This window comes from Rhinoderma darwinii, chromosome 8 (genome assembly GCF_050947455.1).
Source record: "Rhinoderma darwinii isolate aRhiDar2 chromosome 8, aRhiDar2.hap1, whole genome shotgun sequence".
Lineage (NCBI taxonomy): Eukaryota > Metazoa > Chordata > Amphibia > Anura > Rhinodermatidae > Rhinoderma > Rhinoderma darwinii.
This window is the reverse complement of record NC_134694.1, coordinates 21532911-21555276: the sequence shown is the minus strand read 5'-3', so window position 1 is coordinate 21555276 and position 22366 is coordinate 21532911. Positions and strand designations below refer to the sequence as shown.

The following is a 22366-nucleotide window of genomic DNA, read 5'->3' as shown; positions in this document are numbered from 1 at the left end:
ACCCGTGTGGGACGCGTTGTGACTGGTCCCCCATAGACTAGAGTCTATAAGGGATCTGTGACACGCAGTAAAATAGGACATGTCTTATTTTTTCACGGACCCTTCACACGCTCCGTTGAAACAACGGTCGTGTGAACAGTCCCATTGAAATACATGCGTCCTTGTGACTGCCGTTGTTTTATCGGCCGTCATACGGACGTGATACACGCTCGTCTGAATGAGCCCTTATTCAGTCATTCCCACAAGGTATCGCCTTGTATTTCTGAAAAAAACACAATTACATATATTCTTTGTGCTGTAGCCCATTGCTTTCTATTGTTTGCCTGATTCCAGAGTCTTTTGATATCCAACACCTACATCTATAGTGAAAGGCAACACAATCCATAGACCGTTGTGATGATGAAGAAAAATAAACCGTAATGCCTGTTAACCCACGAGCTGATGTAAACCGTAGCTAAACTGAATGTGCAGATACAGACTGATAAGCAGCTTGACATAAGGTGTCACAAATACCCAATCGTAGCTGTGATAGTATTTGGTTAACACAGTCCTGACCGTGGTTAGAGTCCTCTCCTCCTGCACTAGTGACTGCTGATATTAAAGCTTTATATGGCTCTTGCTTCTACTCACAAGGTCAGTGTGTTTGCTGGTTTAATAGCTCCCTATCAAGAATAAAATCAATGAGCTGCCTCACATAGCATCTCTAGGGATTCTCACCTACTCTACCACTAGGATGTCAAGCTCATTTTTGTAAGAAGTTTTATATATATATATATATATATATATATATATATATATATATATATATATATATATATATATAGAATTCTAGTGTATATATAATGTAATGGGCACTAGGGGCAGGCACTTAAGTGATGTAGCCCACTTTCTTTCGTGACTGGTGAACAAATGTGTTATTGAATAGGTATCAGCTTCTAGAATATACTTGTTAAAGTTGCTGTTCAGTATGGACTATTTGTTCTCTCATTTAACCTCTATCCAGGCTTCTATAGTTGGTAGGCACTGACAGGATGCACTGCACCATCCACTTAATGTATGGAGGACATAGCCTCAGTATCAAGCGATGTAGCACCCTCCTGTTATCCAGGCAGGTGACTATGCAGCCACCTATAGACTTATAAGATAAGAAGATCAGCGGGGTTCAACAACAGCTCTTACTGTACTGCAACATTAACATTAAATTGGTTGTCCACTTTGGGCAATCCCTACTTGTTAGAAGGGTCCCTTGACAATAAGTAGATCACAAAGTGTTCCCTTTCTGGGACCCCCATCGATCTGCTATAATCTGTGTGGCAGTAAGTGTTCCATTTCCTCACAGTGCCACCACAGGGGAAATTAAGCATTACACAGTGCCCATTCAAATTTAATAGGTTGTCTGAGTAATACAGGACAGGTCCTCCAGAGCAAGAGATGCTCTTTGTAAGTGATCTCCACTCTGGTCAAGAGATCCTGAACAGAGTAAGTATACTTCAAAAATCTTTTTTCATATATATTTAAAAACTAACCCCATGTATACTGCAGTGTAAGCAGGCACTTAGTGTACAAAACATGGTCACTAATACATGATAATATCACTATGTATACTGGAATGAATGAACTTGACATGACTTCTGCACTTAATACAAGTATGTTACATTAAAGGGTAAATGAACTTTCAAAAATCTTTTGACATGTCAGAAGTTTTGATCAGTGGGGATCCGGGTGCTGAGACTCCCACCGATCGCTAAAACGGAGCTGCAGAATTGCTCGGTAAAGCGCTGTGCCACTTTGTTTCTACTCGGCTTTCCTCGGAAAGCTAACTGAGCGGTGTATGGGTTCAATAGAATGTATATGAGCATGTACATAGCTCACTCGGCTTTCTGAGGATAGGCGATCAGAAGCCAAGTTCCTTCCGCACCGTTTTAGCGATCGGTGGGGGTCTCAGTGCTCAGTCCCCCACCAATCAAATCTTCTAAAAGGTCACACTGGCACATCAAAAGTTTTTTGAAAGTTTAGTTACCCTTTTAAGTATTTTCTGATACTGACAATTATATAGGTATATAGAACTATATCCGCTCAATTTGGCTTGATCGTAGTTTAATTATACAGTCCATTTATTTTCTTAAAACCTAGAATTCTACAGTTTCACAACATGGCATTACCATAGAACATGATTATCATACAAATATAATATAGAGGACAGTGCAAAATAGATACAAGGATTACATTATAAAATTGTGCTTTATTTTATGGCTAAACAGCTTTAATATAAAAAGGTTTAGAAGTCCTTTACCATAGGCGGAGTTCTTCTACATGGGGAATCTGTCATTGAGAAGGCTGAGAACTTTACTGGAAAACAGGACATTATTGAGAGTTAGATGTCCTCCGACTTAATGACCTATAATTAAAATAATTAAGAAAAATGACAATGTTACTGATTTTCTATAGATTTGTATATGGGTCATAAGGTATCATACCTATTATACTTTTGTCTTTTTTGACACAAAAGTATTTAACATTTCATATATGGGTCCAGGCAACTCAAACAGGAAACACTGCCTGAAACCTTATTATACAGAGTCCCACAGGTACAAGTAATGCAGCTATATGTCCAATGTAGAATTTTGCTGCCCCCTATTAGTGCATTTGTAGAAATGTGACTACAGACATTCTTCACTGCTGACTCTGTAACCTCTTTAACCCTTCCGCTAAATACAATAAAATGTCATTTAAGTAAAACAAAGTGAGCGCCGAAGTGAACACAGGAAACAACTGGACTCATTGATGTCCATATTATGATTGAGATCCCTGTTACTACACATCCTTGTCCTTAATCCACTTATTACATGTTACAGCGATAGAAATGACAATAAGGTTCGTGTACCTACTCAGGAGTAGGGATGTCACGATACCAGAATTTGGACTCCGATACCGATACTTCATTTAGTATTGCGATTTCGATACCAATTCGATACTTTGCCAACAGTAATAATAAAAAAAAAGTTCTTCCATTTTCTGATGTGAGGCGCGAGGTGTGATGATGAATTTAACCTCCATGTGCCTAACATTAATAGTAATTAACCCCATCATGCTTCTCAGTCATAATGGGTTAATGTGTGAGGTACGTGATGGGGTTAATTACTATTAATGTGAGGCACATGGAGGTTAAATTCATCACACCTCGTGCCTTACATTAATAAGTGAAAAGTTTATTTTTTATTGTTTTACAGCGTACACATCATAAATGACGCAAACAAATTGTTGTGCAGGTCATTACGACCGCGCCAATACCGAATATGTATGTTTTATGTATTGAGACTATTGAGAATATTTTTTTAATTTAATATTACTTTATGTTTTTACTTTATTTATAAACTTTAATGTACTGGCATATATCTATATACTAATAGTAATGTACCGGTATATATCTATATACTGATAGTACACAGGCAGTTGTTAGGATATACCTAAGTATGCCCTAACAGGAAATATGGTAAGACAGCCCTGGGGTCCTTCAATAGACCCTGGGCTGTCTGCCCATGTATGGTATGGCCCTCGATCGCGTCACAGGAATTCCCTGTGACGCAATCCAGGGGCATCCCCCTTCTCACTTTCCCCTGAATGCTGCAGTCCGCTGTGATCACAGCATTCAGGGGAATAGCGGCGTAGATGAGAGGCTTCACTGATCTCCGCCATTATAGAGCGGGGCTGCGGCTGTGTAATACAGCCATTGCCACGCTCCTGACAGGAAGTGCGTGCGCGGTCTGCATGAGGAGATGCGGCCGGCGCTGCACTAATGAGCGCAGGCACGGAGGACAGAACTTGGGGGTGTTTTGCAGCGCGGATCGCGGCAGTTACTGTATTACACAGCTGCAGCCGCGCACTCATTCATGTGTTACTATACTGAGATGTGCGGCCGCACAGCTAAGTATCGAAATACATGAAATAACGGTATTAAACCGTTTGGGGATTCAGAGTATCGAAACCGTATCGAAGTTTCGATGCATCGTGCATCCCTACTCAGGAGCAGGACTCCTTACAAGACACAGCTCCAATAACTGTACTGTAAAGGCCCTATTACACCAGCCGATAATCAGCCGGTGCAGCGAGCGCCGATCAACGAGCTATGGACTGAGACGAGTGGTCGTTTCTCTGATCGCTCATCCCCATACATTATTATCATATCGGCAGTGCCTCTACCTGTTTACACAGGTAGATTTGCTGCTGACAACGATAATATTTTACTTTTTTAAAACGATACATTCAGCAGATGATCGAGCGTTTGCTCGTTCATCTGCTGAGCGCTGCCCTGTTTACACAAGACAATTATCGGCAACGAGCGTCCTATGAACAATTACCTGCCCAATAATCGTCCAGTGTAAGAACCCCTTTAGTGTAACGAGCCGTGCACCTGTGTGTCTATCACATGACCAGGACAGAAGTTTATCTGCTGGAAGTAAACCATGAAGGTTCCTATTGAATGACAGCAAGCAGAGATCTTAATAACCATGAGGAATGGATACAGAAAGTATATTAGAAAATTGCATAACTTTTTATCATACAATGAATAACTTTTATTTATGAAATCTTAATCTCCCTTTAATTTGTACCTCCAGTTTGACAGAATTCTTATATTTGGTCAAAATAAAAAGCCAATATAGTTTTTAATATGAAAGATTTACCGCTTTCTCTTCTTTCTACCAACTTGTTTGCTCTATCATACTTTTAATATTTGCTGTGGTCATCTGAAATTTGGTGGTTACCTATTTGCAACCACCCACTAGTGGCATAGCCGGTGTTGACAGTAATTGCGGGCACTAAGCGTGGGTATAATAATGACACATTGTAGGGCTTTGTTCACATTGGCATCATGGCTTCTCTTTTTACACAATCCATGATGGGTATAAAAAAATTTATGATCCGTTCCCCATTGACTTAGGGTCCTCTTACACCTGCCCATTTTGACCGTAACAACGTGCACCGATCAATGAGACAGCGCGTTGATCGGCACTCGTTTGCTCCTTTCAGAAGGACCTATGTATGGGGACAAGCGCTCCTGATTTAAAAGGACTTTTTACAATTAAAGGGGATATGCGGGGACCAAAAGTTATTAGCAGTGCAGTATGTGGGTACACTCGCTAATATACAAGCGTGAGTAGTATTACAGCTACTACATAGAGTACTGCGGGGGTGGTCACGTGACGAAAACTCGTAAGGCTGTGCAACTAGACTTCCAGTCCCCCGGCAGTGGTTTAAAAATCTATGAAAATCTCAGAATCCGCGTGACGGGGGATCGGAATATATATTAGCGAGTGTACTCGCATACTGCAGTGAGTACACTGCTGATAATTTTTGGTCCCCACATAACCCCTTTAAGTCACTTGATCCCATAAACATTTGTGCAGAAAACCACAAGCCAAATCTGTCTGAAAAATCCACTAATGCGTAGTGTGAATAGTGCAGGTTAATATGTAGATGCTCGCAGGGGGTTAGGACGAGTTTTCCTGGTGCCAGGATACAGCAAGTTGTTTTTTTTGCGTCACTTGCTATATAGGCCCAACGTGCTGTGAAGGTTCTCAGATTTATTTTGCCGTCTCAGCAACAACCACCTCCTGCCTGCTCCCAAAAGCCATTGCTATTGTTCAAATCTGAGCCTCCTGCCCCCTATTGTGACTCCAGCGCTGTGTTCCTGACGATTCATTTCAGAGCACCAGCCAGGCAAGTGCCCTCATTAATTATACATTCTGGAACAGTGGTGATGTGGTCTGAAGATGAATAGTATCTGCACCCCTATAGATTCTAGTAGATCTTGTATGTCTGCAAGAACAGCCCAATAAGCAAAGCTCTCATGAGTATCTCGAGTCCTGTTACTATAGACGAGAGATGTATTCTTTATACTCTCTGATCCAAGTGTCCTATATACAGAATAATTAATTGCAACAAGAATTGATGCATGTGTACATAGTAATTACCTAGCCACTATCGGTTTCATATAGTCTAGTCATGTGGCATCTTCCGGGGCAGCCAGATCATTTAGTATGGTTTGTAGATATTGGCATATACGCATTCCTCAAAGAGGTAGTCCATCCTGGACAATCCCTTTTTTTGTTTGATGATAAACTGATTACAGTATCTTCTACTGCAGTGATCTCAAGCAATCAGTGGTAATCTGTAGGGAAACCCAGCGAGAAGTGTTCAATTTCCCAGCAGTGCCACCACAGGAGAGATGAAGCATTACATCAGTTCCCATTTAAATCAATGGGCTGTTTGTGTGCTGCATAGATGTACTGGGTACTCCAGGAAGAGTGAGATGCTCGTTGTAGCCACTTTTTGGCTATTTAAAGGAGATTCTAAACTATTAACTCACAATTCTGTAATAGAACATTTAAAAAATGGCTTTCCTTGAAGGGGTTGTCCGGGCACGGACTACTGATGACCTATTCAGAGGACTGGTCATAGGTATATGACCAGTGGGTGTTCGACACCCGGACCGCGCACCGATCAGCTGTTCCAGCTGTCTCCAGGTCCTGGATGTTATACAGTGCTCAAAGCCGGAAGCAGATGGCTCCATACGCTGCAAAGCGGCCATACTACAGAACCTCATCTCTGGCCCTATTCACCTGAATAGGAGCAGAGCTGCAGCTCGACCTCTATTCTGTGACTGGAGCCATCTTCTTCCACCATGGACGTCTGGTGCCTAGAGGCAGCTGATCGGTGCAGGGTCCGGGTGTCGGACCCCTACCAATCATATACGGATGACCTATCCTGTGGCTAGTTCATCAATAATCTGTGCCCGGACAATCCCTTTAAACAGACAACATGTTATATTCGGTTATTGCAAGAAATGCTCCCTTTCAGGCAACTTTACGTTTCCCATCATTGACCTAGCTTGTAAATCTATCTGTACCTGGGGATGGGTCTACTGGACGAGTTTAAGGAGTTTGAAATATCCTTAGTGTTGGAGCATTCCTGCCTCAAAGGAGAGAATTTCTGATAACATTGTATTAAGGAATTTGTATTTTGCTCCCTAAAATGCATATTTATTAGGCCTCATGCACACGTCAGTACTCTGGTCAGTATTTTGAAGCCAAACCCAGGAGTGGGTCCAAAACACGGAAGAGGTACAAATCTTTCCATCATAGGTTTTCTCTGTTTATGTTCCACTACTGTGTTTGGCTTCCAAATACTGACCAGAATACTGATGTGTGCATGAGGCCTTACTGATAAATCAGTACAGCTTCTCTAATCCGGCATCCGATAATCCAGAGTGTCTCATAGCCTTGTACTTGTTCCCAGAATGAGACTGCAAATAATGCAGAATCTCAAAAGCAGAAAACTGAGGCAACCAATTATAAGATTAATTTTAAGACAAAGTAATGGTATGTAATACAATATTTTATAGCTTGACATCTTTCTGGAGGTTCCCTACCCTTACAAGTATAATCTGGCACATATCACTGTTATCCCCATTCGCACTATCGGAATTTTCATCCGTAATTACTGATGAAATTTGCGGACCCATTAGTTTCTATTGGCCACGAACAGCTTTCCATACATTTACGGATGTGTGTCCGGGCCGTAGAAATGACCCGCAAATTATAAAACATGTCCTAATCTTGTCTGCAATTGAGGCACGGACTTGCCCATAGAAGTCTATGGACGCTTCCACAATTGTGGATGGCTACGGATGGGTATCCTTAGCAGTCAGATCCGTATTTGCACACAGTAAAAACTGTCTGTGTATGAGGCCCTACCTAGTGTTGGATCTAAGGAGTTTTAATGTAAAAAAAAAAAGTAAAGTCATTTTGTAGACTTTTTCTGTCCTTATGCTTAGGCGATGATTGTGGAATAAGTAATATAATACAGATAGATATGAGATATAGATATATATTAGATTGATAGAGAGAGATAGGTATGAGAGATTGATAGATAAATAGATACTATATATATAGAGAGAGATGGATAAATAGATATGAGATAGATAGATAGACTGATCGATAGATATTAGATAGATATTAGAGAGATAGATAGATATGAGATAGATAGATATTAGATAGATAGAGATATTAGAGAGATAGATGGATATTAGATAGATAGATATTAGACAGATAGAGATATTAGAGAGAGATAGATATTAGAGAGATAGATAGATAGATAGATAGATAGATAGATAGATAGATAGATAGATAGATAGATAGATAGATAGATAGATAGATAGATAGATAGATAGATAGATAGATATTAGATAGATATTAGATAGATAGATATATTAGAGAGATAGATAGATGGATATTAGATAGATAGATATTAGACAGAGATATTAGAGAGATAGGTAGATATTAGAGAGATAGATAGATATCAGATAGATATTAGATAGATAGATATTAGAGAGATATTAGATAGATAGATAGATATTAGATAGATATTAGAGAGATAGAGATAGATATTAGAGAGATATTACAGATAGATAGATATTAGATAGATAGATATTAGAGAGATAGATATTAGAGAGATATTACAGATAGATAGATATTAGATAGATAGATATTAGAGAGATAGATATTAGATAGATAGATATTAGAGAGATAGATATTAGAGAGATATTACAGATAGATAGCTATTAGAAAGATAGATATTAGATGAATAAATAAATAAGATATTAGATAGATAACAGAGATCAGGGTCAGTCGTGTTATATGTTTCAATAAATGACACGGTTCAGAATGATCTGTTTTTTAATTCCATGTAATGTCAGTATCCAGTATTCTTGATGTGAGAAGTGTAAAGCACGGCTGTTCCCCTCCCACGACGTGCGTTTCAGAATGACCCCCATTAAATCACATGACCGTTATTACTCCTGACATCAGAGCCGTGTAACAGTTTGCAGTGATGGGAGTCTATAATACAATCCTGCCATCGTAGCCTCCCTAGATAAACTTGCCGCACGTTTTATTACAAAGTAGGTGGCCTGGAGGAGAAATCTCTGTATTCTTTGCTTTTGGTATAAAATATGCACTGGGGTTTCTTATTTCATCTCCAATCTGTGTTATCCTGTAAGAATGCAGCGGTGCCCAGGGTCCTCTTTAATATTTAATTCAACAAGTTTTTAATCTGTCATTATGCTGTGATGAAGTAAGCATCAAGTGTCGCCGAGAAAGATTAAATTATACTTGGAAATAGGAATTGAAATGATTTAAGGCTGAGACTGGAGTATTTGCTTTGGACTAGTAATAGTTGCTTTCTTTGTGATATAGATATTTATAATATATATATATATATATATATATATATATATATATATAAAATCTGTGTGTATTTATGTAAAGATGTTCTCATTGACCTCCTTCTGCATCAAGATAATTTGTTGATCATAGAAAACCTCAAGCAATACATGGTCATAGCCCGGTCAACAAGACCAGCTCTGCTGCATCTGACAAACAGGGCTCTACTACATCCGTAGCTCTTTCAGGACGCACAACACATCATTTTTTTTTCATCCCGTCACATCCTAATTCCCTTACATCACAAACACCCACCTGTCTTGTGCGTTCCCATTCCCAATTGGAATAATGTAAATCAACCCCCTCCCCTCCCGTACTCGCCTCCACCTCCCGCCGCCCTGCGAAGCAGACAGGTTCCCTGCTGCCAACGCACTCTGCTGATCGGGCAAAGTAAATGCATGGCTGTGTACAGGAATAAATAAACCCGAGCGGCTGAGTCAATAAGCAGGCTGAGTTCTGCGCCTACAGCAATGGCGGACAGCTCATTTTGTAGATGTGCGAGTTTTGTTTACATTTATAATGCAGCTTTATTTAATGCTGACAGATATAGCTTGTGGCAAATGATAGTCAGAATGTATGAGCAGTCATAATGCTTCTGTCTTCTTATAGTGCAGCGATGAAAATAAGCACTTCACCTCTGTTTTTATTGAGCAAAAGATAGCAGACAGCTATGCTACGCAAGGCTATTTATTGAGTTGTTTTACTGGCTCTGAACATGCCGCTTTATAGCCGTTGTGAAAATGGACTTTTGCTGGTGTGTGGGAAAGGAAATAGCTCGGCAGTGTGGAAGAGCTGTAAAAAATATCTCTATAAATTATTATTATTTTTATTTTTTTCACTTCAGCTGGAAAATGTCATTTGAGCAGCGGCGCTACAGATAAGTGGAAATGCCTATATAAAGCGGGCATGCATTCAGCGCCATATTATGCGACATATGCTTATCTAGCCGGACGTCATTTTTTTTTAATACTTAATATAGTTCTAAAAATAATCTTTTCGATCTCTTCCATTGTCTGTCTTTCAGAGTGTAAGGGTATGTTCACACGTAGTCAACAAAAACGTCTGAAAATCCAGAGCTGTTTTCAAGGGAAAACAGACCCTGCTTTTCAGACGTTTTTTGACCAACTCTCATTTTTCGCGGCGTTTTCACGCCGTTTTCGCGGCGTTTTTTACGTCCGTTTTTGGAGCTGTTTTCATTGGAGTCTATGAGAAAACAGCTCCAAAAACGTCCAAAGAAGTGTCCTGCACTTCTTTTGACGAGGCTGTATTTTTACGCGTCGTCGTTTGACAGCTGTCAAACGACGACGCGTAAATAACAGGTCGTCTGCACAGTATGTCGGCAAACCCATTCAAATGAATGGGCAGATGTTTGCCGACGTATTGGAGCCGTATTTCCAGACGTAAAACGAGGCAAAATACGCCTCGTATACGTCTGAAATTTGGCCGTGTGAACATACCCTTAATGTGTAAATTAAAGGGGTTTTATGAGATTAGAAACAAAGGGTCTGTTTTTTTTCTCCCAAACAGCGCCACTCTTGTCTATGGGTTGTGTCTGGTATTGCAGTTCAGCCCTATTTACTTGCATCACAAAACAATGTCTGTACATTTTCTGGTGCATTTTTTTGGGCCGGTAAAGGTGTGGGGTGGGGTGGGGTGCGCCACATATAAAGCATGCTGTGATTTTTAGAAATGTCACCAGAGTAAGCAACGCACATAAAACGGCACAAACATAAATTAAGATTAATTCAGGGCACTGCATTTTTAGTCTCCGTCCGCACGTCAGATTTGACACAGTTGTGGGCACAGATTCTGCTCCAAAATCCGCGTCAAATCTGATGACCATCCACATCCTATGTATGAGAATGGGGCTTCTGCAACTTTCACATGCTGCGGAACGTTTTTGTGCAGATTTCCACGGAAATTAGTGACATTCTACTTGTTTCTTCAAGTTAAAGGGAACCTGTCAACATTTTGCGCCTTTTATTGTAATCATCCGGCAGTCTCGTTCGTTCCTCTTCTTATTCCCGCCCACCGCCGAAAACTGGCCCGCCCTGAATGCCGGAATCTCGTCTGAGATAGCACGCGTGCGCCCGTCATGTACGGTGAGACTCCCCTCCCTGCTTCGTCCAGGCCTGAAATGCAGTTACTGCGCATGCGCCGCTATGGTGTCTCGTTCTGCGCACGCACCAGAAAAGGACATCGATGCGCAAGCGCGGGATTTCGTGTGTACTGAGGGGAGGCGAGGAGCTGTCAATCAAAAGTAAGGAGGCGGAGTTAACTCGGAAAGGCTTGAGGAATTCTTTTATTTATTCTTTTCTTTACTTACAACAAAAACAAACAAAGGAAGAATTCAGATGGACATAAATAAGACAAACAACCAAAATATCACATCAGTCTTATCACAGTAGATGCATTACACAAGCGTCCACACAGGGATCATCTCTTTTAATAAATTTGGTAAACCGAAAACAAATTTCTCCTTCTCTTGCCACAAGTTTAAAAATATTAGGGAAAAAGGGCCATTGAGCACCAGATATGACTCATTTCAAGCGAAGATCTTTATGCTATGACTCTTATGCTCTTTATCATACAGCACGGGAACACTAAAAAATTTAATACTATAGGTACAGAGCCTACTTAGAAGATAATTAGAAGTTACATAAATATTTCCACCCACTACCACTAGATATTGCTGGTTTAATAGGTGAAATGCTGGTGACAGGTTCCCTTTAAATCAGAGGATTAGACCCATCGAATAACAATGGGGCTAATCCTCATGCGGATCTGCTGCGCACCCACAGAAGAAATGCCACAAATTGTCGCAGATCATGTAGGAAGTTATGTGGATATAGCCTAACGGAACTTTTACACCGGCCGATCATCGAGACATTGTAGCATTGCTTCTAGAGGTTAAATATCTCTGTAATACAGCAGAACATGAAATTCCAAACTCTGGCCATAGGTGGGCAGATATCTTACCAATTCTGGAGTTCCCCCTGCCACGCATTGCACAAGAAGTCCAATTTTCTTTTGTCATTGGGAGGACAGAAAGCACTTTATAGGGGAGCACACCCCAAAAAATGCTGAAAATCCAAACTTTACGCGATACAAAAATAGGGTTAAAAACATAAAATAAGACACAAAAACCAGATCCATGCAATATATTACAGGACCCACCTAAGTATTCTCATACTCTTTTATTCTCACTTCTTGTATTTTACAAATGACATAAACCTAGTGCTATTATTCTGTCATTTACACTATTGTATTTATATTACTGGACCTTGAGATTTGTTTATTTTCTACTATTATAGCTGCCTATGTAATGTGTATACATATTTGACCCGTGTGTATTGTCCACACCTTATAATGGGTGATTCCTGCAGTGGGTCTTGTTATATCTTGCATGGACCTGTGTTTTTTTTGTCTTGTTTTGGATGTTTTTAACCTTATTTTTGTATCGAATAAAATAAGTTTGTATTTTCAGGATCTTTGGGTGTGCACTAATAATGTGCTATCTGTCCTGCCAATGATATCTGTATTTTTCACATGTTGTAGTACCCCTAGTCAAGCATCCTATTTTCAGTGGTGCCTGTATACTAGAGTCTCACAATTTTGTTTAGTCTCCCTAATATTATTTTTATTTATTATTTTGCCATTAATTCCAGGGACCTGTACATATGAAAACACAGGGTTAAAGGGTAACTAAACGTATGACAAACTTCTGACATGTCATAGTGACATGTCAGAAATTTTGATTGGTGGGGGTCCGAGCACTGAGACCCCCACCAATCTCTAAAACAAAGCGACAGAAGTTCTCGTGTGAGCGCACAGGCGTTTCGTTCCTGTTCGGCTTTTTACGGAAAGCCGATGTATCGGAGTACGGACTTGTAGACTTTCTATTGGTTCTGTACGCCGATACATTGATTTCCAGAAAAAGCAGAACATACACTAAGCAGCTGAGCGCTCACATAAGCGCTTCTGCCTCTTCGTTTTAGTGATTGGCGGGGGTCTAAGGGGTCAGACCCCCACCAATAAAAAATTCTGACGTCACTTTGACATGTCAGAAGTTTGTCAAATGTTTAGTAAAGGGGGTTTGCCATTTTGTTATGAAATTTCTAAAATGGCCTAAGTTATGGTGTTCGGACACATTATTTACACTGCAAATCATCCCATCACTTCCTACTGTGCCTAATTTCCGGCCCCCCTGCTCCCCCTGAAACAGATTAGTAAATGATTATCACGTTCGTACCTTTCAAGATGTCGGCAGTCAGGTGATTTGGCAACGTGACCGAATCCCCGGCTGCCTTTTTTTCTTGAGCTGGCGCGGAACCGTGGCTGAACTCGTTCAGTGCATGTGCAGATACAGACAGCAAAATCTTCTGTATCTGCGCATTTGCTGAAAGCATTTAGTGCCGGTGCAGAAGAGCAGGCAGCCGGGGTGGCGGTTATGTGGCAATGTGACCTGACCGCCGCCATCTTGAAAGCTATAAACATAATAATCACCCTGTTCACTGTTTCAAGGGTATTTACAGTTTCATTTGTCAGAACACCGCAACCTAGGGTGTTTTAGAAATGTCATTAGAAAAAGTGCCAACTCCTTTAATTACGGTACATAACATGAGACAAAAAACAAAAACACAAGTACAATAAACACAAGCTTAATGAGTGACAGACCGGCACAGAAGGAAAAAAGACAATGCCCGCGAGGGCTCACAATCTACAGCGGGAGGGGGAAGGAGACAGTAGGGAAGGGTAGAAGCTGTTCATCCGGTAGAGTAGTGGCGGCAAGTTGTAAGCTTTTCTGAAGTTTTGTATTTTCTGCTTGTCTTTCAAGGTTTGGATGGCGGGAGAGTTATGTGTTGGGCTAGCGAGGTTTTTTCCTATGACGAAAAGAAAATAGTGGATAATCACACACAGAATTTCCAACATACGTGATATTAAGTGCTTATGGCCACTGTAAACTTTCAATATCACCCCAAATCCCCACCCAATAGTCGAAATGGGCCATGTGTGGCCGTCTTAGCAATAGGTGTAAGTTATAGGTCATCATAGAAATGGGATTTCATCTCCGAAGTACTTGTAGATACGATGGTGCTATATAAATAATGGGTAATTAATCAGCCGTCATCATAAAACAAGGTTGTGCAACCTATTACTGTTTGCCCTCTTTACTCTCAAAGGGATTGCGTCACCACAGAAGCCCCTTTTAATCTGAGATCTGCTGCGGCGATATGGGGAACGGGGGAATATTGAATTACACGGTGGCCCTTCAGATGAATGGTCATCCATGTAATGCATGGACGTCTCATGCCCGCCAGAGTGGGAGCTGCTGATTGTCAGCGGTCCTCTGCTCCAGCACATAGCGTAGGGTCCCAAAAACATTCGTATTCCCTGATAGGTGCCTTTTAATCCCATTTAATCTTCTATGATGGATCAAACCATTGAACAACTAAAATGGATTGATGTTGCAGTTCATTTTCAATGCAGTCTTGATACAGAGATGCCCACTACGTTGTTCCATCAGCATTGTCATCCATAAAGATGGAATATACCTCACTGCTGTTATGACCTGCTAATGCATTTCTTGTGGCTGTCAGTAAGGACTTGACTCTAGGTTGGCAAATCATACAGACGGCAACTCATTAATTCCACATGGGTCGAAGTCCACCATTTAATACACAAGGAAACACTTCTATTAATTAGCTGCACAGGGTAAGTCCATTATTCAGATCAGAGTAACCACAGCTTTATGCACTAAGATATAATATAGTTGTACTGTAATATCATGTAGAGCTCAGTGTACATTGCCAGATCATCAGTAACCAGCCCTACACATCTCCGCTATTTGATGTAATCAATTTCCATGTTCCTTTATAATTGAATTTAATAGCATATGCCAGATTATACTGCATTAATAGAAAAAGCAATGTTCATCTGACATTGGTACAAAGTTCTAGTGTCCGCATCTGCATAATGAAACCAGCATTACATTTATATCAGGGTCATATTGTCCTGGGTCCCTAGGCTCGGACATGGTCTATAGACGAATAGTCCAGGAGTTAAAAAATATGTTATTACACTATTCTTCTTGAGATCTTCTTCTCTGGGACACTGGCTCAGACCATTGATCATTTTGCCGTTCAAGGTCTACTCCAAAACGCATTGTTTCGAAATAGACTTCTTTACGGTCATCCTTTTAACTGACCTGATCTTCTATTGAACTTAAAGGGTTTGTCTGGTTTAGAAAACTGATTATGCTTTCTAAGGACCCCATCATCTGTTATCAGGAACGGGAAGTAGCTACGAATAGTGTCTTTCTTTTATTGGAGGATCTGGTCTTATCATGCATTGCACAGACAACCCATTGATTTCAATAAGATGTATGTAATGCTTCATTTCTCCTTTGGTGGCGCTGCAGGAAAATGGAAAACTTATTGCCACGTTCCCAAGTAGATTACATCTGATCGCCTGGAGTCCTAGTGGCAGGACACAGTGTGATCATCTAATTTTTGTGGACCCTCCTAATAAAAAGGGTGAGATGCAGCTAAGGAGACAGATTTGACTGTTTCCATCGGATGTTTAGTAATATAACGGACTCTTTTGTGCTTATTTGAATGTTCTACTGGGTGCAGTAGATAATTTTGAGGTCATTTTTTTTTTTTTTTACAAACTTTGGCATGGACCGCAACCAATAGTGAGGCCCAGGCATCAAAATGTTCTCACTGGTGAGGCCCAAATAAAAGAATGATTGAAGAGCACTGGTTTATATGACCGTTAGTACTCTGAGGCCAATTTTTTATATATTGCAGAGTAATCATTGAGATGTAAATAGTTTGGTGATGTCACTCACATGTCCGGTTAGGTCAGGAAGTACAAAATTATAGGATACGCAGTTTATATGTTATGTTTTTATTGGTGATCAAAAAAAAAAATTAAGCAATTTGACTGAAGTATTTATTAGCAGCTTTATCCAACCAGCCGTATTTGAAGAAGAAGATATAAAAATGGGCACAGCACACATAGTACAAAAGTTGTCATCTTCTGCCATCATTAATGGTCCACCAAAGCAAAATGGTGAACAGACATAAGTCAGACATTGCGTGCCGCATATAAGCAACATGAAACCACTGGATTACAAACTCTTAATATCTCATCATGTCATTTGTTGGTCTGATGTTCCATTTTAGGATTGGCTTTTACCATAACAGATCCTCTGATGACGTCATCCAAGAACTGACTTGTGCAATAAAAGTTTCAGTAACCACAAATTCAAATTTGTCAAACAGGTAGTCCACCCTGAAGTATTGTGATCCCTGCCACCAATTACGGCTACGTGATGTTCTTCTGGGTTTTCCTGGACAGTGATTGACTCCATGTCAAAAGCTCATTGACATTTTAAATGAGAGTAAACAATGACTATGAAAGTACACTTTCCATTCTTTTGACATACGACCTATGTCATTCTTGATGTCTCAGATCTTCTTCAGACTCCCCAAACCGAGGAGTTGTTATGATCGCCTTGTCTCAGCCATACTTAAGCAATCATTTATTGTTTAAATACAGCACGAGCCGTAACAAAACGCTGTCAAGAGCCATCACACTCATTAACCTAGCAGCTAATTAGCCGCCTCCTGCCTGAAGTCTGACAAGTTTTGCAGTGTGAACCTATCACTGTAGTGTCAGTTCAGGAGCATGAGGGGGGCGTAGGAGGTGCCCATTAGGTGCCTGTGTGCGGAGGCCGCACGCGGAAGGTTCTTATTCTGCACTCCCACCAAACGTTACCGCCGTTAATACTCTCAGCTGTAATTAAATTGGCAACACTTAATTACTGTAATTAGCGCATTAACTGTTTTATTTCATGGGGAGATGAGAAAGTGAAATCAGGTGCAGAATGGTTGGTGAATGCTAAAATCACTTTGAACCCAATATCTTTCTATATGGGTTAATTACATATAGAGATATTTTAACTGCTTTAACTGTGACAGGGGTTTGGTAAGAGCTTCGGTGGGCATATGTTAAAAAAGGTATATCAGGATATAAAGCCTAGTCCGCATTTACGTTCAAAGTGCTGCTTAGCGCCAGTCTTGGCAACCAAATAGTATATCCCAAAAAAATGAGCAAATACAGTGCCAGCACATTGAACCCCTTAAAGGGAGTGTCCACTACCGGATAACTGATGACCTATCCACTGGATAGGTCATCCATATATGATCGGTGTGGGTCCGACACCCGGACCCCCACCGATCAGCTGCTCCGGCTGCCTGTGAGCACCGGATGTTATTGCACAGTATGCAATGTTCGGAGCATTGGCTCCGTACATTGTATAGCAGCCGTGCTACAGAACTTCAACTCTGCTCCTATTCACTTGAATAGGAGCAGTACTGCAGCTCGGCTGCTATTCTGTGACTGGAGAAATCTGCTTCTGGGATGGATGTCTGGTGCCCGTAGGGAGCCGGAGCAGCTGATCGGTGCGGGGGTCTGGGTGTCAGACCCACACCGATCATATACTGATGACCTATCCTGTGGATAGTTCATCAGTTGTCCGGTAGTGGACAACCCCTTTAAAAGAAGAAATATCACCTATGTGATATCTTTAAGATTTGGTGGTATTCGACAAACAAAGTGTTAATTGAATATGATATACGTTTAAAAAAAAATACTTTCAGAAAATTTGTCACCAAGCCCCCCTGAAATCTGCTCCCAAAATGCAGTGTGCCAGTGACGAAGTCTGTGACTTCTACTACAGTACGGCAAGTAAATCCATCCACACTAAAACACTCTTCATATTTTCATCTCACCTAAGCCAGTAATACAGTCCACAGGATAGTAGAACATGCACATGTGCATCGCTTTCTGTACTGAGAAGCAGGAGGCGGTGTATTTTCTTACCCCGTTCCCACAAAGTTGGCAACCACAACAAACATGGCACAGCTCATAAAGAAAAGAAGAAACTGTCCAGTTGGTAATATACTGACTGTCCTGACTCTGAAGGCACAGTAACCAACTTACTAACATTTTAATCTAAAATCATGGGACAATTTTAGCCCACCACCCCAAGTTTGGACTGAGAAAGCTACCAAATTGCACCAGTAATGTCTCTAAGTGCAAATTAGCATAAGTCCCACCCCTTAGTGGTCCATTTGACCGTACCGTGAAAATATATTCCTTTCAGTGGATAATATTCTGTCCATAGTCATGTGATGTACACACAGGTGCACGGCTCATTGGATGACACAGGTCTGATACACACCGTATCTAACTAGCCATCACCATGGAAACAATTTACTGGAAGTAATCAATGCATGACAACAAGCAGAGATCTTGAAAATTGTAAGGAATTAATACAGAAAGGAAACATTATACAAAAAAATTTCATTATTTGCTGAAAGGGGACAACCCCTTTAACATCACTGGGTAATTCAACATTCCCTCTCTTGTCAGAAGATTAGACCCCAGACTAAATACGTTCTTTTCCTTTAAGTATTTGTAGGCGCTGTAATCCAAGCCATTTTATTAGCCTCTAAATAGGATTTCTTTTCTCAAACCGCAGATAAAAAGAATACCAGGAAAAGATCTGATAAAAAGATTTAGCGGCAGAGGGGCAAGCAGTGCCACGGATATAAACTCCCACATACAATTCTCGGAGTGCAGAATATTAGCTTTAATTTACAAAACAGCCTCATCGTCTATGCAGATAGCAAAGACAGATATAACCCAGGGCAAGTTTAATTTCAGATTGGGATTTCGCATAATGTTTTATTCATAGTATTATATCAAAAGTCCACTGCAATCAAGTTAAGCTGGAAACTTTAACCGTTACGTCAATTTCAATTCCGCAGGACACAGATAATTTATTCTGTCCTGGTTTTTTTTGTGGAGAGGGTAGCGTCCAGACCCCTCCTGAAGGATTTCTGCTGCTTGACCTGGTTTGCAATTTTCGGCATCTCTGTCCATCTAATTAGCATGTTCTCCAAAGACCAGGGCAGCTCTCTGTGTACAGTATGGGCCTGGGGCATTTAATAAGTAGTGGCTCAGTAGTAGATTTGCATGTTTCTCTCAGGGTCTGAATAACGAATTACCTTGAAAATGGTTATGAGCTGCCCCCATCTCTACTCCTCAATTACCAAAATCAGGCCACTGCATTGTAATGCCAATGGAAAGCTGGAGAGGACACGAGACCCTGGGATACATGGATGAGGAGCAGATGGCACAACAAGTTTCAATTCTGCTTTGAGGCCAATGCGGCTATATCCTGACACCCATTGTATCCTGACAGCCACTTATGGCAAGTGCTATAGAACAGTATTTATAAGACCCGGTCCTCCTGCTCATATAGATACTCGTTTCACAAAGACAAAGCTTTATATCAAAATCAATTGATATGTTCCTTTAAACATATAGTATAGGCCAGATTCTATCTATACTGCAGTTCTCTAGTAATACATATGCAGAGTTCAATTTATAGAGCGTAGTTCAGATTCAGATGTGTGATACAGTTTAGTCCCCAGGAACTGCAGTAGTGCCGATGCGAGGGAAAACTTAGAAGGGAATGCAGCGCTAAATCGGCCCTACCGCCCCTTTCTTTATAGGATTGGTGAGGTCCTAGAGGTTGGACCCCCACAGGTGATAAACTGATGGCATATCCTAGCAATATACCAGCACTATATCAGATGGAAGTAACTATCCCTGTCTTTCTGTATTGTTTAATATGTATGTAACCTGATCCCTATGTGGGTATCTCTGTTTCTATATATATGATCCCTTAGGCCCCCCCTGCACACAACTGTGCCCATAATTACAGTCCATGATAGACAGGATAGTCCCCCGCTTGCAGGCAGTGCTCCCTTATAAAGTATGGGAGCACGGTCCGTAAAAAGCAAAAAATAAGACATGTCCCATCTTTTGTGGAGCCTTTCTACAGCACGGACATCTTCCCGTAAATATACGGGAAGGTGTTCCTGGCCAATAGAAATGAACGGGTCCGTAATTACGGATGACTTCTACAGTCGTGTGCATGGGGCCTACGAATGTATCTCTGTTGATATGATCTCCATGTGCGTATTCTTTTTCTTGTTTGTGTTATATATCTGCCTCTATGTAGGATCCCTATGTAGGTTTCCCTTTCCCAATGTATGATGCGTTGATGTAAGTATCGCTCATCCAGTTTGGTTATTGACCTATGGCTATTGCTATACCTTCCAACTTTTTGGACGGTCATAGGGGGACTCGAGGCTCAGTTTGTCACAGATTTTACCCTTTGCCATGCAGAAGAGTGAGGTCTGCTTCAAATCCGCAAAAATCTGACGTCTGAACGATCCATTTTTTATGCATATCTATATGCTTCGTTTTTAATACGGATAGTTTTTAATTTAAATATTAGCATAAAAATCATCTACTGTTTCTATAGACATTTTTAAGATCCAAATTGCACCAAATGATGAAATGATGTTGGGTTTAATATAAAGTGACAAGCCAGAGCGTTTCTGGAGTAATATAGAAAGGTTATTAATGAAAATCTACTTCCTTGCTCAAAAATAGGGACATTTAAGGTGCAAAGAGGGACCTGGATTAAAAGTAGGGACTGTCTCTCCATAAGAGGGACACGTTGGGGGGGGGGGGTATGGTTTTTCTGAGGTGGAGTGTGTATTAAGTGCTCCTGAGAATTGTATATTCAGAGAAGATTGTGATGCCATTTTTCAACTAAAGATGGTGGGAAAGATTTGGGAAGATGAATATCCCTAAGAGGATACCTCTCCGCTGACTGTTTTCTAATCTTAATATTGGGCACCAGATTCTAAGACAATGGGATGTCTCTCAAGAATGTCATGGCGCAGTTGTTACAAAATCTCAGAAGTTACGGGACCTGTTTTATAGCTCCTCTGACAGTGGACTGGTAAATGTGAGTTTCTGCTTAATATGACCAAAAATCATAAATTATTTTCTCCCTTCCCTAAAAAAAAAAAGGTCATCACCATTCATCAGTTCTCTGGTATCCAAGGTGAGCTTATTTCACTACACCACCCACCACTGATTCACAATGAGGTATGTGGATTGTAAAGGGCACAGCCTATGTTTGATAGATAAATACATCACTCATATCTACATCACTGAAATCCAGGTTTTTACTGAAGAGGCACGCTATGGTTGGCACAAAAGAGGAGAACATGGCAGAACCGAATTGCCCTTACCCTTGCTCCTGCACCCGTGGGATGATTATTTCTGCCATTCATGGTAGAAAGACTAAATTAGGATGAGGCTTAACCGTTATCCCACCCGCAGTGATTAATGGAAGAGTGGTTGGACCCTACACCTTACCTTTTGACACCCCTATAGCGGTGGCATTACTTTCTATTACACCCACCATACCACTGCTTCCTCCCCTAAGTGTAGGACAAGCCTTGCAGTCATCCATGATTGCCAATCTGCCACTATGATATTGCATTGTCATTTTATAGGACACCCCAGTCACATATTATCAGAAAATAAGGAGCTTGACAAACATTCTATAAACTCCTGTCCAATAAACTTGCCTCTTGTTAAAACGGACATGAATACATTTTGGCAGCACGGTGACTCGGCGGTTATCCCTGTTGCCTTGCAGCCCTGGGTTCTAATCTGACCTAGGAAAGGACCTGCATGGAGTTTGTATGTTCTCCGCCGTGTTTGCGTGGTTTTCACCAGTTTCCTCTCACACTCCAAAATTATACTGAGAGGTTACTCCTATGAAACTGGCCCAAGTGTGTGAGCCCCATTGGGGTACGGGAATGTTTGTAAATGGTGATGGTCTCCCTACCACGCTGCCAAATATGTTGGAACTATATAAGCAATAGAAATTAATAGATTGGTAACACACTATGTTAGTACGGGAGTTGTCCAAAACCAAAAGACAACCCCTAAAGTTTTTAGGTTAACCCCCTCACATCGCAAATCTGGCTATTTGCATCACTACAGCATCAGGTAAATTGATGTGACTCTGTATAAGCGCTGCCATTAAAGACATCGAGCGGACAATGTGTCAGCCTGATCCTACTGAAGTGACAGGGAGCTGAAATGACTCAAAGGGGGCACTGTGTTCTGCAATG

The 22366-nt window shown here is 40.9% G+C and overlaps 1 protein-coding gene and 1 long non-coding RNA gene across 5 annotated transcripts in view; one reads left to right on the top strand and one right to left on the bottom strand.

Annotated features, from left to right (window-relative positions):
- PBX3 (PBX homeobox 3) overlaps window positions 1–22366 on the top strand; it is a 189707-nt gene that overhangs the window by 117134 nt on the left and 50207 nt on the right. The window lies entirely within an intron of this gene.
- Window positions 13864–22366, bottom strand: part of LOC142659385 (uncharacterized) — a 123931-nt gene continuing 115428 nt past the window's right edge. For both annotated transcript variants that reach the window (XR_012850316.1, XR_012850317.1), the window contains one exon: window positions 13864–14164. This is a non-coding gene — a long non-coding RNA (uncharacterized LOC142659385). The remainder of the gene's footprint in view (window positions 14165–22366) is intronic.